Here is a 13524-nt window from a genome sequence, read left to right on the forward strand (position 1 = left end):
ATTGTTTTCAGAACACAAAATTTGCTTGAAAATAGTTCAGGCCCCATTGCACACTTGTAATGGTGTTGAGCTGCCAAAACAATAGAAAACCCCCATAATGGACCCCATTTTGAAAACTAGACCCCCTAAGGTATTCATCTAGGGGTGTAGTGAGCATTTAGACCCCCTAGTTTTTTGTAGAAATTAATGCAAAGCAGGCGGAAAAAAAATATTTTACGTTTTTTACACAAAAGTGTCAATTAAAAGACAGATTTTTTTCTACAGAGCACAATAAAATGAAGATGTACACTCCAAAATGTAAGGACACAACTCAGAAAAAGTAAATTAGCTCCAATGTCTGAAAAAAAGAAATAGCTCCACGACCTATCCCAAAGGGATCCCTCCATCCCTGGAAAGCCCACAAACTAAAAAGAAAATGAAAATAAATTAAATTCCTTAAAACCCCCCCCCCCCATTCTTTTTGGTATTAAATAAAATGAATAATTTGCAACCGTATGGTACGTTTCAAAACAGGGGTAATGATGGGCAACTGGGGCAGTAAATCCGGGTGTCCCTCCTCCTTCCATGTTTGCTACACACCCGGCATCTTTTCTGTGGATACGTTTTGCTGGTAGTGGCAGGGACGGGGTGAGGGAAATGGCGCTCTGAAAGCCTTCGAACGTCCTCCGATTCGAAGGCTTGCCCAGGTGCGGGGGACTCAAACGGGAGACTCTAAACTTCCTTCTCCTGGTACTCGAGGAAGTTGAGGTTTCCCTGGGACTTTTTAAATAAAATAAAACTATTGTAGGCCCTGTTTTTTCTCTTCACCAGTAGGGATGAAGTGCCTGGTCCGAGAGGTCTACACCTCCCATAAATTTATTGTAGTCTGTCACACAGACTGGTTTGTGCTTGTCCGCTGTAGCCCCCCTCTCCCTAACTGCCACTGTGGTGTCTGCTTGCAAGGTGGTCAGCATGTAGACAACCTTCCTGTCCTTCCACTTCACGGCAAGCAACTGGTCACTTGCGAGGGCGAAGGATGTTCCTTTCTCCAAACGTTTGGAGACCAGCGGTTGTGGGTATCCAACTCTATTTTTGCGGACTGTCCCACAAGCCCCTGTGTTGGCAGCATGGAGGGATTTATTAAGGGGTATACTGGTATACAAATTATCTGTGTACACATGGTGCCCTTTGTGCAGGAATGGCGCCAATAAAGCCCACACAATTTTGCCTGATGTTCCAATATTTTCGGGGCAGCCTGGGGGGTTAAGTTGGGAGTCTCTGCCCTCATAAATGGACAGACCACAGGTGTAGCCGGTTGTGCTCTCGCACACGTTATAAATTTTACCCCATATCTGGCACGCTTTGAGGGAATATATTGACGGAAGGAAAGGCGGCCTTTAAAACTAAAAAGGGACTCATCAACGGATACATTTTTTTCAGGGGTATATAATTTCAAGAATAAATCTGTAAGGAGGTAAATAAGGGGTCTCAATTTATTTAGGGGGTCGAAGGCTGGGTCAGTTCTGGGGGGAGACTTGGGAATTGTCAGAAAAATGCATGAACCGCATTAGGACTTCATAGGGTTTACGGGACATAACTGCTGCAAACACAGGGGTTGAGTGGACAGTACTCGCAGCCCAATAGGATCGGACAGAGGGTTTTTTTACGATGCCCATGTCCAGGGTAAGCCCTAAATTTTTTTAACTTCAGGGACACTTGTGGGGGTCCACCGTCTTACATAAATAGACGTGGGCTTTTGTACAGCAAACTGTGTGGCGTACAAATTAGTTTGCTGCACAATTAACTCAAGGATGTTGGGTAAAAAGGGGTAAAATTGGCAACGTCCACATTAATTTGGGGAGTGGATAAAAATTGAGTACTTGGGGGGAAAATGAAGTGGCAGGAACCCACGTAGCAGAAGGGATGGGACCACTGGGTAGAGAATGAGAGGAGGTGGCGACTTCTACCACCATAGGGCTATGGGGTCTGGGGATGGAATCGCAGTCCCTGCTATCTGAAAATATTTCCGCCTCTGAAGCGGTGTCAGATTCAGAGTGGTCAGAGCAGAGAAATTCGTATGCCTGCTCTGCACTGAATAATCTCTGAGCCATTTTTGTTTCTGCACAGCTCAGAAAGAAATTAAAATAACTGACCGTCTCTAATAGACTAGTAATGGACGGCAAATGACTGACACCCACTGACGGACTGACACCCACCGACTGACGGAGTGACACCCACCGACTGACACCCACCAACTCACTGACACCCGCCAACTGACTGACACCCACTGACCGTCAGTAACAGACGGACACAGGGTCCCTAATAAAGATAATTGACCGTCACTAATAGACGTCTAATGACGGACGCCTAATCACTGACACCCACTGACCGCCAGTTACTGATGGACAGTTTATAATTAGATTTTTTTTCATTTTTTTTCACAGTATGTAATCACAGAACCAGGACAGAAGTCTGATCTCTCTCTCTCCTCACAGAACAACTGCGCTGTGGGGAGAGAGAAACACAGCCCCTGTCCTGGCTCTGTTTTGTAAATATAATGGATGTGATCTCCATGATAGGTTTATCATGAAGACCACATGATCAGGGACCATTATTATTGGTCCCTGATGGTTACTGTGCTGAAGGCAGATCTTCAGCACAGTAAACAGTACGCATGTCTGCGCAATTTTTTTTTAAAATTAGATGTGGGTGGGGGGGACACCCTAATAACTTTATTTAAACATATCTGGGGGCCAAATTGCCCCGATTGGGGTTCTGGTGGACCCGATCGAGGTATGATTTGAACTTCTCTCTCCTCTCCTGAGGAGAGAGACCTTACTGTGAGCGGCGGTGGCCGGCTTTAAGTCTGCGCATGTGCCGGGCCGTCGCCATATTTCTTGAGGGTAAGGGGGGGTGGGGGTGAGGATCGGGACCCGATCGCTGCTCCAGAGACTTTCTACTCCTCTCTTACATGAGAGGAGGGAGAAAGTTTAGTGCGGGCAGCTCGGCTGCCGGCATTTTCTGTGATCGCCGTGATAAAGTGTATCACAGGGATCACGTGATCAGAGACCGCTTGTCACGGTCTCTGATCACTGCCCCGAGACTGCTTGTCACGGTCTCTGATCACTGCCCCGAGCCCTCAGCTACCTCCGGTAGCTGCAGGCACAGAGCTACAGCGATTTATTTTATCGCTAACTTGGGCTGAAGTGTCGCCGTAAAAAGGCGGCGCTGCAGCCCAAGGCCCCTTAGTGACCGCCGTAAAAACACGTATGGGTGGTCAATAAGGGGTTAAATAGCAATCATTGATGCAAAAAAGTTTGAATAAGGTTATAGCTTAGTTCATACATTAGTGTTTTGGTCAGTGATTATGAGACCAAACCAGGTGCGGGTCAAAACACAGAACAGGTGTTTTACACCTTATCTCTGCGTAGGCTCCACTCCAGATTTTGCCTCATAATCACTGATGAAAAGCCCAGACCAAACACTGACTCCTAGTCAGCTAGGACTACATTTTACATCGGTTCAAGCTGCAAAAACAAAGTCTGCACACCCTTTAGATTGCACATATTAGTCAGCTGTGTGACTAGGCATGTGATATTGAGGGTGTGCTGACTGAAACTGTTCTTTTTTTTTTTTTTACAATAACCTAATCTGTGTACTTAGAATTTAACATGTTAATCTGAATTATAATGACCTATCCAGCAGAAAATCTGTCATTGTCAATATGGGTACTCTTTATAGGGTAATATTCTGTCTTGACAAAGTTCCAGTTTCTTCTAACTCGGATAGTAAAGAATTGGAGGTTGTTGAAAGACAGAAATACCCTAGAGTTTGCAAGAATCCAGCAGCATCTGGTATTATTCATGTAGAAAACTTAGTTAAAATACGAGCCAAGGTTTTTTTTTGGAAGATCATACAGTATTTTTTTCTGTAGATCAGAAATTTAACAATCTTTCTAAATGATTTCACAAGAGAAAAATTAGATAAATTGTCTATTCAAACAGAAAACAAGCAGCTTCATTTTATAAAATAAGGAAATAAAAAAAATAAATAAAAAGAAACAGAAATATTGCATGGAAAAAGCGACGTTCTTGTGGGATCTATGACAAATAAGAACAAGTAAGAAAATAGATCACTAATTAGAATTTGTTACACAAGTGTAATTTTAATCAGTATTACCTTTATGCTTATATAGTTTGCAATTGAAATTGTCCATTGAAGCTAAGAAGAGAAAACATGGATCCATTTGAATGTAATTTGTATTTTTAAACAGTATTGCATCAATATTGTATCCACATTTTGAATGGATAGTCTTATCTTTCCTGTTCCTACTAAAGGCCCGTTTACATGGACCATTGGACCAATTATGCAGGAAATTATTGAGAACAAATATTTGAACTAATTGAACTGCGTATACTGGTCCTTCTAAAAAAATTAGCATATTGTGATAAAGTTCATTATTTTCTGTAATGTACTGATAAACATTAGACTTTCATATATTTTAGATTCATTACACACCAACTGAAGTAGTTTAAGCCTTTTATTGTTTTAATATTGATGATTTTGGCATACAGCTCATGAAAACCCAAATTTCCTATCTCAAAAAATTAGCATATTTCATCCAACCAATAAAAAAAAAGTGTTTTTAATACAAAAAAGTCAACCTTCAAATAATTATGTTCAGTTATGCACTCAATACTTGGTCGGGAATCCTTTTGCAGAAATGACTGCTTCAATGCGGCGTGGCATGGAGGCAATCAGCCTGTGGCACTGCTGAGGTGTTATGGAGGCCCAGGATGCTTCGATAGCGGCCTTAAGCTCATCCAGAGTGTTGTGTCTTGCGTCTCTCAACTTTCTCTTCCCAATATCCCACAGATTCTCTATGGAGTTCAGGTCAGGAGAGTTGGCAGGCCAATCGAGCACAGTAATACCATGGTCAGTAAACCATTTACCAGTGGTTTTGGCACTGTGAGCAGGTGCCAGGTCGTGCTGAAAAATTAAATCTTCATCTCCATAAAGCTTTTCAGCAGATGGAAGCATGAAGTGCTCCAAAATCTCCTGATAGCTAGCTGCCCTTGATAAAACACAGTGGACCAACACCAGCAGCTGACATGGCACCCCAGACCATCACTGACTGTGGGTACTTGACACTGGACTTCAGGCATTTTGGCATTTCCCTCTCCCCAGTCTTCCTCCAGACTCTGGCACCTTGATTTTCAAATGACATGCAATATTTGCTTTCATCCGAAAAAAGTACTTTGGACCACTGAGCAACAGTCCAGTGCTGCTTCTCTGTAGCCCAGGTCAGGCGCTTCTGCCGCTGTTTCTGGTTCAAAAGTGGCTTGACCTGGGGAATGCGGCACCTGTAGCCCATTTCCTGCACACGCCTGTACACGGTGGCTCTGGATGTTTCTACTCCAGACTCAGTCCACTGCTTCCGCAGGTCCCCCAAGGTCTGGAATCGGTCCTCCTCCACAATCTTCCTCAGGGTACGGTCACCTCTTCTCGTTGTGCAACGTTTTCTGCCACACTTTTTCCTTCCCACAGACTTCCCACTGAGGTGCCTTGATACAGCACTCTGGGAACAGCCTATTTGTTCAGAAATTTCTTTCTGTGTCTTACCCTCTTGCTTGAGGGTGTCAATGATGGCCTTCTGGACAGCAGTCAGGTCGGCAGTCTTACCCATGATTGCGGTTTTGAGTAATGAACCAGGCTGGGAGTTTTTAAAACTCAGGAATCTTTTGCAGGTGTTTGGAGTTAATGAGTTGATTCAGATGATTAGGTTAATAGCTCGTTTAGAGAACCTTTTCATGATATGCTAATTTTTTGAGATAGGAATTTTGGGTTTTCATGAGCTGTATGCCAAAATCATCAATATTAAAACAATAAAAGGCTTGAACTACTTCAGTTGGTGTGTAATGAATCTAAAATATATGAAAGTCTAATGTTTATCAGTACATTACAGAAAATAATGAACTTTATCACAATATGCAAATTGTTTTAGAAGGACCTGTATATTTTTCTTGCAGGACTGAAATACGCCCCTATACACTTTCACCAGAAAGAACTGCAACAGTGCTGTGTGTATATATATTATTTTTTTTTTTTATGAAATACGCCCCTATACGCTTTCACCAGAAAAAAACTGCAGCAGTGAAGTGTGTAAATATTTTTATTTTTCCACAGATATAAGCCACTAAAGGCTTTTCAACATAGCACTTGCACCCTGAGAACAAAGAGCTGGAATGACAGAGCTGTATAATGGCTATTTGGATCTCCAAATAATCTTTCCCTGCACTTGCAAATCGCTTTCCTATGAGTGTCCCTAGCGCCTTCTGATGTCTCTCCCTGCACTTATAAATCTTTTATTTTTTTTCACAATCGTTTTTCCAATAGCTGTCCCTAGCACCTTCTCACGTCTGTCCCTGCACTCAGAACACTGGAAAATGGCAGAATTAAAAATGCCTGCCGTATTTATAGAGCTGTGACATGGCTGGCTGCTGATTGGCTGCATGCATGCATGTCAATCTGGGTGATCCCACCTTCCCACAGTTCCTTGCCCCATGTCCTCAGTCCTCACACGTGTAGCCGCCATTTTAGAAAAAATGTGATTCGTTACCACGAAGCGCGAGGAAATTCGCATTCGTTGCGAATCAAATTTTTCCTGAAATTTGGATTGAATTCCACTTCGTCAGCTTTGATTCGCTCATCTCTAATTGGGAACAAGCATTCCTAGGTATGCTCCTTACCAATAATTGCCCCAATCATTGGCCTGTGTAAAGGGACATTTAAAAGACAGAACATCTGTTTTAAAGATCCACAATAGAATATTTCAGCCTAGGAAACATCATAATATGCAGTTGTGCAAGAATTTTAATTTCTACATACATTATGAGTAAAATCATAATAGGTATATTTAGGGGGGTAGCCCTGGGGGCGACATCTCTGTAGGGCCCATTGCCGCCTAAAATGGAAATTTCAAGCTTAAGGAAGGAGTATGTCCCTCACTTCCTGAAGAGGGAGTGTCAGGGCCCAGGCTGTCTACTCACATTCACTGAATGTGAGTAAACAGCCCTGACTACTGCTGCCTCGTTTGACTTGCGGTGCTGGATGCTGGTAAGAGAAAAGGACCTGTAATTATGTCATTACAATGTGACCAGTAATATCACAGGTCCTTTCTCCTACTGCCCAGAAAATGCCTCAATCATTGACCTGTGTAAAGGGGCATTTAGAAGACAGTCCATCTGTTTTACAGATCCATAATGCGGATATGCAGTGCTGGTGCATGCTGCAATTTTGGAGTCATTTTTGGTTACTACTATTATGGTTGCAAAGATGATGTATATCTCTTCATTGAATTCATAAACCTCATCAAATACATTATATAAGATACAGTTGCAAGAAAAAGTATGTGAACCCTTTAGAATGATATGGATTTCTGCACAAATTGGTCATAAAATGTGATCTGATCTTCATCTAAGTCACAACAATAGACAATCACAGTCTGCTTAACACACAAATAATTCAATGTTACCATGTTTTTATTGAACACACCATGTAAACATTCACAGTGCACGTGGAAAAAAGTATGTGAACCCCTAGACTAATGACATCACCAAGAGCTAATTGGAGTGAGGTGTCAGCCAACTGGAGTCCAATCAATGAGATGAGATTGGAGGTGTTGGTTGCAGCTGCCCTGCCCTATAAAAAACACATACCAGTTCTGGGTTTGCTTTTCACAAGAAGCATTGCCTGATATGAATGATACCTCGCACAAAAGAGCTCTCAGAAGACCTACGATTAAGAATTGTTAAATTGCATAAAGCTGGAAAGGGTTATAAAAGTATCTCCAAAAGCCTTGCTGTTCATCAGTCAACGGTAAGACAAATTGTCCATAAATGGAGAAAGTTCAGCACTACTGCACAGCGCAGACTGCTCAATGAGGTGAAGAAGAATCCTAGAGTGTCAGCTAAACACTTACAAAAGTCTCTGGCATATGCTAGCGTCCCTGTTAGCGAATCTACGATACATAAAACACTAAACAAGAATGGATTTTATGGGAGGATACCACAGAGGAAGCCACTGCTGTAAAAAAAAAAAATCATTGCTGCACGTTTATAGTTTGCACAAGAGCACCTGGATGTTCCACAGCAGTATTGGCAAAATATTCTGTGGACAGATAAAACCAAAGTTGAGTTGTTTGGAAGAAACACACAACACTATGTGTGGAGAAAAAGAGACACAGCACACCAACATCAAAACCTCATCCCAACTGTGAAGTATGGTGGTGGGGGCATGGTTTGGGGCTGCTTTGCTGCGTCAGGGCCTGGACGGATCGCTATCATCGAAGGAAAAATGAATTCCCAAGTTTATCAAGACATTTTGCAGGAGCACTTAAGGCCATCTGTCCACCAGCTGAAGCTCAACAAAAGATGCGTGTTGCAACAGGAAAACGACCCAAAGCATAGAAGTAAATTAACAGCAGAATGGCTTAAACAGAAGAAAATACGCCTTCTGGAGTGGCCCAGTCAGAGTCCTGACCTCAACCCGATTGAGATGCTGTGGCATGACCTCAAGAAAGCGATTCACACCAGACATCCCAAGAATATTGCTGAACTGAAACAGTTCTGTAAAGAGGAATGGTCAAGAATTACTTCTGAGAGTTGTGCACGTCTGATCTGCAACTACAGGAAACGTTTGGTTGAAGTTATTGCTGCCAAAGGAGGTTCAACTAGTTATTAAATCCAAGGGTTCACATACTTTTTCCACCTGCACTGTGAATGTTTACATGGTGTGTTCAATAAAAACATGGTAACATTTAATTCTTTATGTGTTATTAGTTTAAGCAGACTGTGATTGTCTATTGTTGTCACTTAGATGAAGATCAGATCACATTTTATGACCAATTTGTGCAGAAATCCATATAATTCCAAAGTGTTCACATACTTTTTCTTGCAACTGTACAGGTCCTTCTAAAAAAATTTGCATATTGTGATAAAGTTCATTATTTTCTGTAATGTACTGATAAACATTAGACTTTCATATATTTTAGATTCATTACACACAACTGAAGTAGTTCAAGCCTTTTATTGTTTTAATATTGATGATTTTGGCATACAGCTCATGAAAACCCCAAATTCCTATCAAAAAAAATTAGCATATCATGAAAAGGTTCTCTGAACAAGCTATTAACCTAATCATCTGAATCAACTAATTAACTCTAAACACCTGCAAAAGATTCCTGAGTCTTTTAAAAACTCCCAGCCCGTTTCATTACTCAAAACCGCAATCATGGGTAAGACTGCCGACCTGACTGCTGTCCAGAAGGCCATCATTGACACCCTCAAGCAAAAGGGTAAGACACAGAAAGAAATTTCTGAGCGAATAGGCTGTTTCCAGAGTGCTGTATCAAGGCACCTCAGTGGGAAGTCTGTGGGAAGGAAAAAGTGTGGCAGAAAACGCTTCACAATGAGAAGAGGTGACCGGACCCTGAGGAAGATTGTGGAGAAGGACCGATTCCAGACCTTGGGGGACCTGCGGAAGCAGTGGACTGAGTCTGGAGTAGAAACATCCAGAGCCACCGTGTACAGGCGTGTGCAGGAAATGGGCTACAGGTGCCGCATTCCCCAGGTCAAGCCACTTTTGAACCAGAAACAGCGGCAGAAGCGCCTGACCTGGGCTACAGAGAAGCAGCACTGGACTGTTGCTCAGTGGTCCAAAGTACTTTTTTCGGATGAAAGCAAATATTGCATGTCATTTGGAAATCAAGGTGCCAGAGTCTGGATGAAGACTGGGGAGAGGGAAATGCCAAAATGCCTGAAGTCCAGTGTCAAGTACCCACAGTCAGTGATGGTCTGGGGTGCCATGTCAGCTGCAGGTGTTGGTCCACTGTGTTTTATCAAGGGCAGGGTCAATGCAGCTAGCTATCAGGAGATTTTGGAGCACTTCATGCTTCCATCTGCTGAAAAGCTTTATGGAGATTAAGATTTCATTTTTCAGCACGACCTGGCACCTGCTCACAGTGCCAAAACCACTGGTAAATGGTTTACTGACCATGGTATTACTGTGCTCAATTGGCCTGCCAACTCTCCTGACCTGAACCCCATAGAGAATCTGTGGGATATTGGGAAGAGAAAGTTAAGAGACGCAAGACCCAACACTCTGGATGAGCTTAAGGCCGCTATCGAAGCGTCCTGGGCCTCCATAACACCTCAGCAGTGCCACAGGCCGATTGCCTTCATGCCACGCCGCATTGAAGCAGTAATTTCTGCAAAAGGATTCCCGACCAAGTATTGAGTGCATAACTGAACATAATTATTTGAAGGTTGACTTTTTTTGTATTAAAAACACTTTTCTTTTATTGGTCGGATGAAATATGCTAATTTTTTTAGATAGGAATTTTGGGTTTTCATGAGCTGTATGCCAAAATCATCAATATTAAAACAATAAAAGGCTTGAACTACTTCAGTTGTGTGTAATGAATCTAAAATATATGAAAGTCTAATGTTTATCAGTACATTACAGAAAATAATGAACTTTATCACAATATGCAATTCTTTTTTAGAAGGACCTGTATATTCTCCCCTAGAAGGAATGCTTCTCCCTTAGAAAGAATGCCACAATTTTTTTCCTGTAGTGTTTGAACTGAATCAGACAACCCCTTCCCCGTATCCCTAGGTATGAAATCAAAGGTATATGTACAGTCCATAACCTTCTTCCTATCAAAAACTGGATAGTATGGAAATGGTAAAAACATTTTTTTATGTAAAAGGTTATTTTACAATTTATGTACAACCTTCTTTTGTTTGTTACATTTGTTTAAACAATACAAAACATCAGTTAAAAATACTTGTTGATCTATGTTTATTTTATGCACTTTATAGTACCGTAATTGGTTATTAAAAAATGAGAAAAACAAATCAGTAAAGTAAAAGGAAGGAGGGAAGGGAAAAGGGAAGGATAAGGGAGGAAAGGAAAGCTGAAGCTCCACATAATCACCTGGCTTTACTGTATAGAAAAGGAGAGCTCATAAAACAGAGCCACTAATAACATTCACACTTATGTTAACATTAAGGAGCTTATCAGAACCAGAGATATTTGAGGTAAAGGAGAGGCCATAGGGGCACATCTTCAAGGCTTCATATGTGGTAAATCTAATGAAGAATAAAATAGCTATGCATCCAGGTCTTTCAATGTTTGGAACATTTTACTTAGACCTTTGTAAACTTTATTATTGATAATTGTGTTAATTCAGCTAATATTTTTAATTTAGTGATATAAAAAGCTTAAATGATGATTCTTCTATGCAGTTAATTAAATGCTTCTCAGGAAAGTATTGATGGCTTATGGTTCAGACATTCTTTAGCGATTTTACTTTAATATTATAATATCTATATCTATTTATAAGTGCACATAATACCATTAGCTTAAAGTGTAACTGTCATGCTTTCATTAAAAAAAAAGAATCTTAGCAAATGTTACTGCTGCTGCAGTCTTATGCATAAAGAAATCTTTTGATTTTTCACATACCACTGTTTTCCTTGAACTTTTCTTTTAGTTACGGCTGTTTTGAATCCTACAATATGAGGATCTTCTCAAGATAGCTCCTTCACGGGGGGAGCTAGCGCCGGAAGGGAATGGTCGCAAGCCCTTGAGCCCCGTTACACAGACTCGCTCTCTACCTAACCTACACCAGCATACCCGACTTAAGATGGTGAAAATAGGAAACCCCAAACCAGGGGACACCACCCGCCATCAAAAGAACCCGACTTGTGAAGGTGATATGGATAAATTAATCAGGAAAGCTGCTGCTATATGCGCTGCTAAAGAATCCAAGATGGCGCCTGCACCACAAACCGAGGCCTCCATGAGCGAACATGAGGGCTCAGACGGTGAGAGTGATATGGAGGAAACAAGGGGCTCACAGAGTCTTCCGATTTCAAGGAAATTTCCTCAAAAATACCTTATCGAAAGCTCTGGAACCGGTGGCTCATGAGCTGGCCTCCCTTCGCCAAGAAGTGAGACATATTGGGGGCAGAGTGGAGACGCTGGAATCCTCACAAGCCGCCATGCAAGAATGGCAAACAGCAGCATCCTTCAGCTTGCAGAAATGACAAGACCACCTAAACGCGGTTCACACAGCCCTGGAGGACCAGGAGAACCGCGGAAGGAGAAACAACCTCCGATTCTACGGAGTTCCGAATCCATCACCGCGTCTGAGGTACTGACAGCGATCCTAGCCATCTGTGCGGACCTTTTAGGTCCAGATTACCCCTCGCAAATCATCCTAGAAAGGGCTCACAAAGCTTTGCGGCCCCAGCGAAACACATCAGACCCCCCGAGCGACATAATTTGTCGCTTCCTTAATTACCAAGACAAAGAAGCGGTTCTCTACAAATCACGCAACTCCTCCGAATTTACATACAAAGGTGCAGTTATCAATATCTACCTAGATCTAGCACCCATCACAATAAAGAAGCGCAAGGTCCTCAAACCATTGACGGACTGGCTCAGGAACCAAAAAGTCCCTTACCGCTGGACATTTCCTTTCGGTCTCACCTTTGCCTTTAATGGTCGCAGACACAACATCCACTCTCACACAGATCTAGCCCAGATATTCGACCACCTGGAGATACAACCTATGAAAATCGAGAACTGGGACTTTAGCGAAGATTTAACTTCTCTCCCTGAGATCCCGAAATCAGTCCCGTTTGAGATGAGAAGAACTCCGAAAGCCCAACATCAGAAGAGGAAGAAATCACCCCTAACTCCAAGAAGAATCAACTCGGATTACTTCTGACTCTAACCATCCTATTCCTATCCCCGTTTTTACAGTTACAGAACTCTGAAGGAATTCTCACTTTCTCGCTCTGTGACTCTTTGATGAACCTGGAAGTTCTCGTTTTCCCCCTGTTCATGGTTCAGTCTCTCTTATCACGGCCCACCAGTCCGTTTTGATCATGCAAGAAAACAGTTTGAGCTTCATTTTTCTGTTAACCCCCAGTAAATAACACTTTATTAGGGGTGACCCCCTACCTGCTCAGTCCTGACCCACAATAACTCTGCCGGGTTATAAAACCCACCATCCCACCTGTCGCAGCATCTCACCCACCCCCCTCACTTTTCCCCCCTATTTCTCCCTAGCTAAGTTCCTCCCTACCCATAACTCTTCCTTATACCTTCCCTCCCCCCACCCCCTCCTCCCTCACCCCCTCTTCCCCACACTATATTTGTCATAGTTAAATTTAGTCCTATATACCATACAGGCGGTGTTTTATCCCAGATATTCAGCCTACTTTACCATGGAACAGTCGAGTTGCAAGCCACACTGCTTTACCTGTTGGATCTTTGTACTGTCGGGCACCTGGGGGCTGGACCGGACGGATTTTCCGGTGGACCCAGCCGTCGCGTCCTATTCTACATGTATATCCAGCTGTGTACCGAGGCAGACGTGGGCTCCTTCCTATTGTCGGACCATGCCCCGATTTAGCTAACAGTAACAGCACCTCAAGCTATGAAATACAACAATATTACTTAGCTTTCCAT

The sequence above is a fragment of the Bufo gargarizans genome, chromosome 1 (genome assembly GCF_014858855.1).
Source record: "Bufo gargarizans isolate SCDJY-AF-19 chromosome 1, ASM1485885v1, whole genome shotgun sequence".
Classification (NCBI taxonomy): Eukaryota; Metazoa; Chordata; class Amphibia; order Anura; family Bufonidae; genus Bufo; species Bufo gargarizans.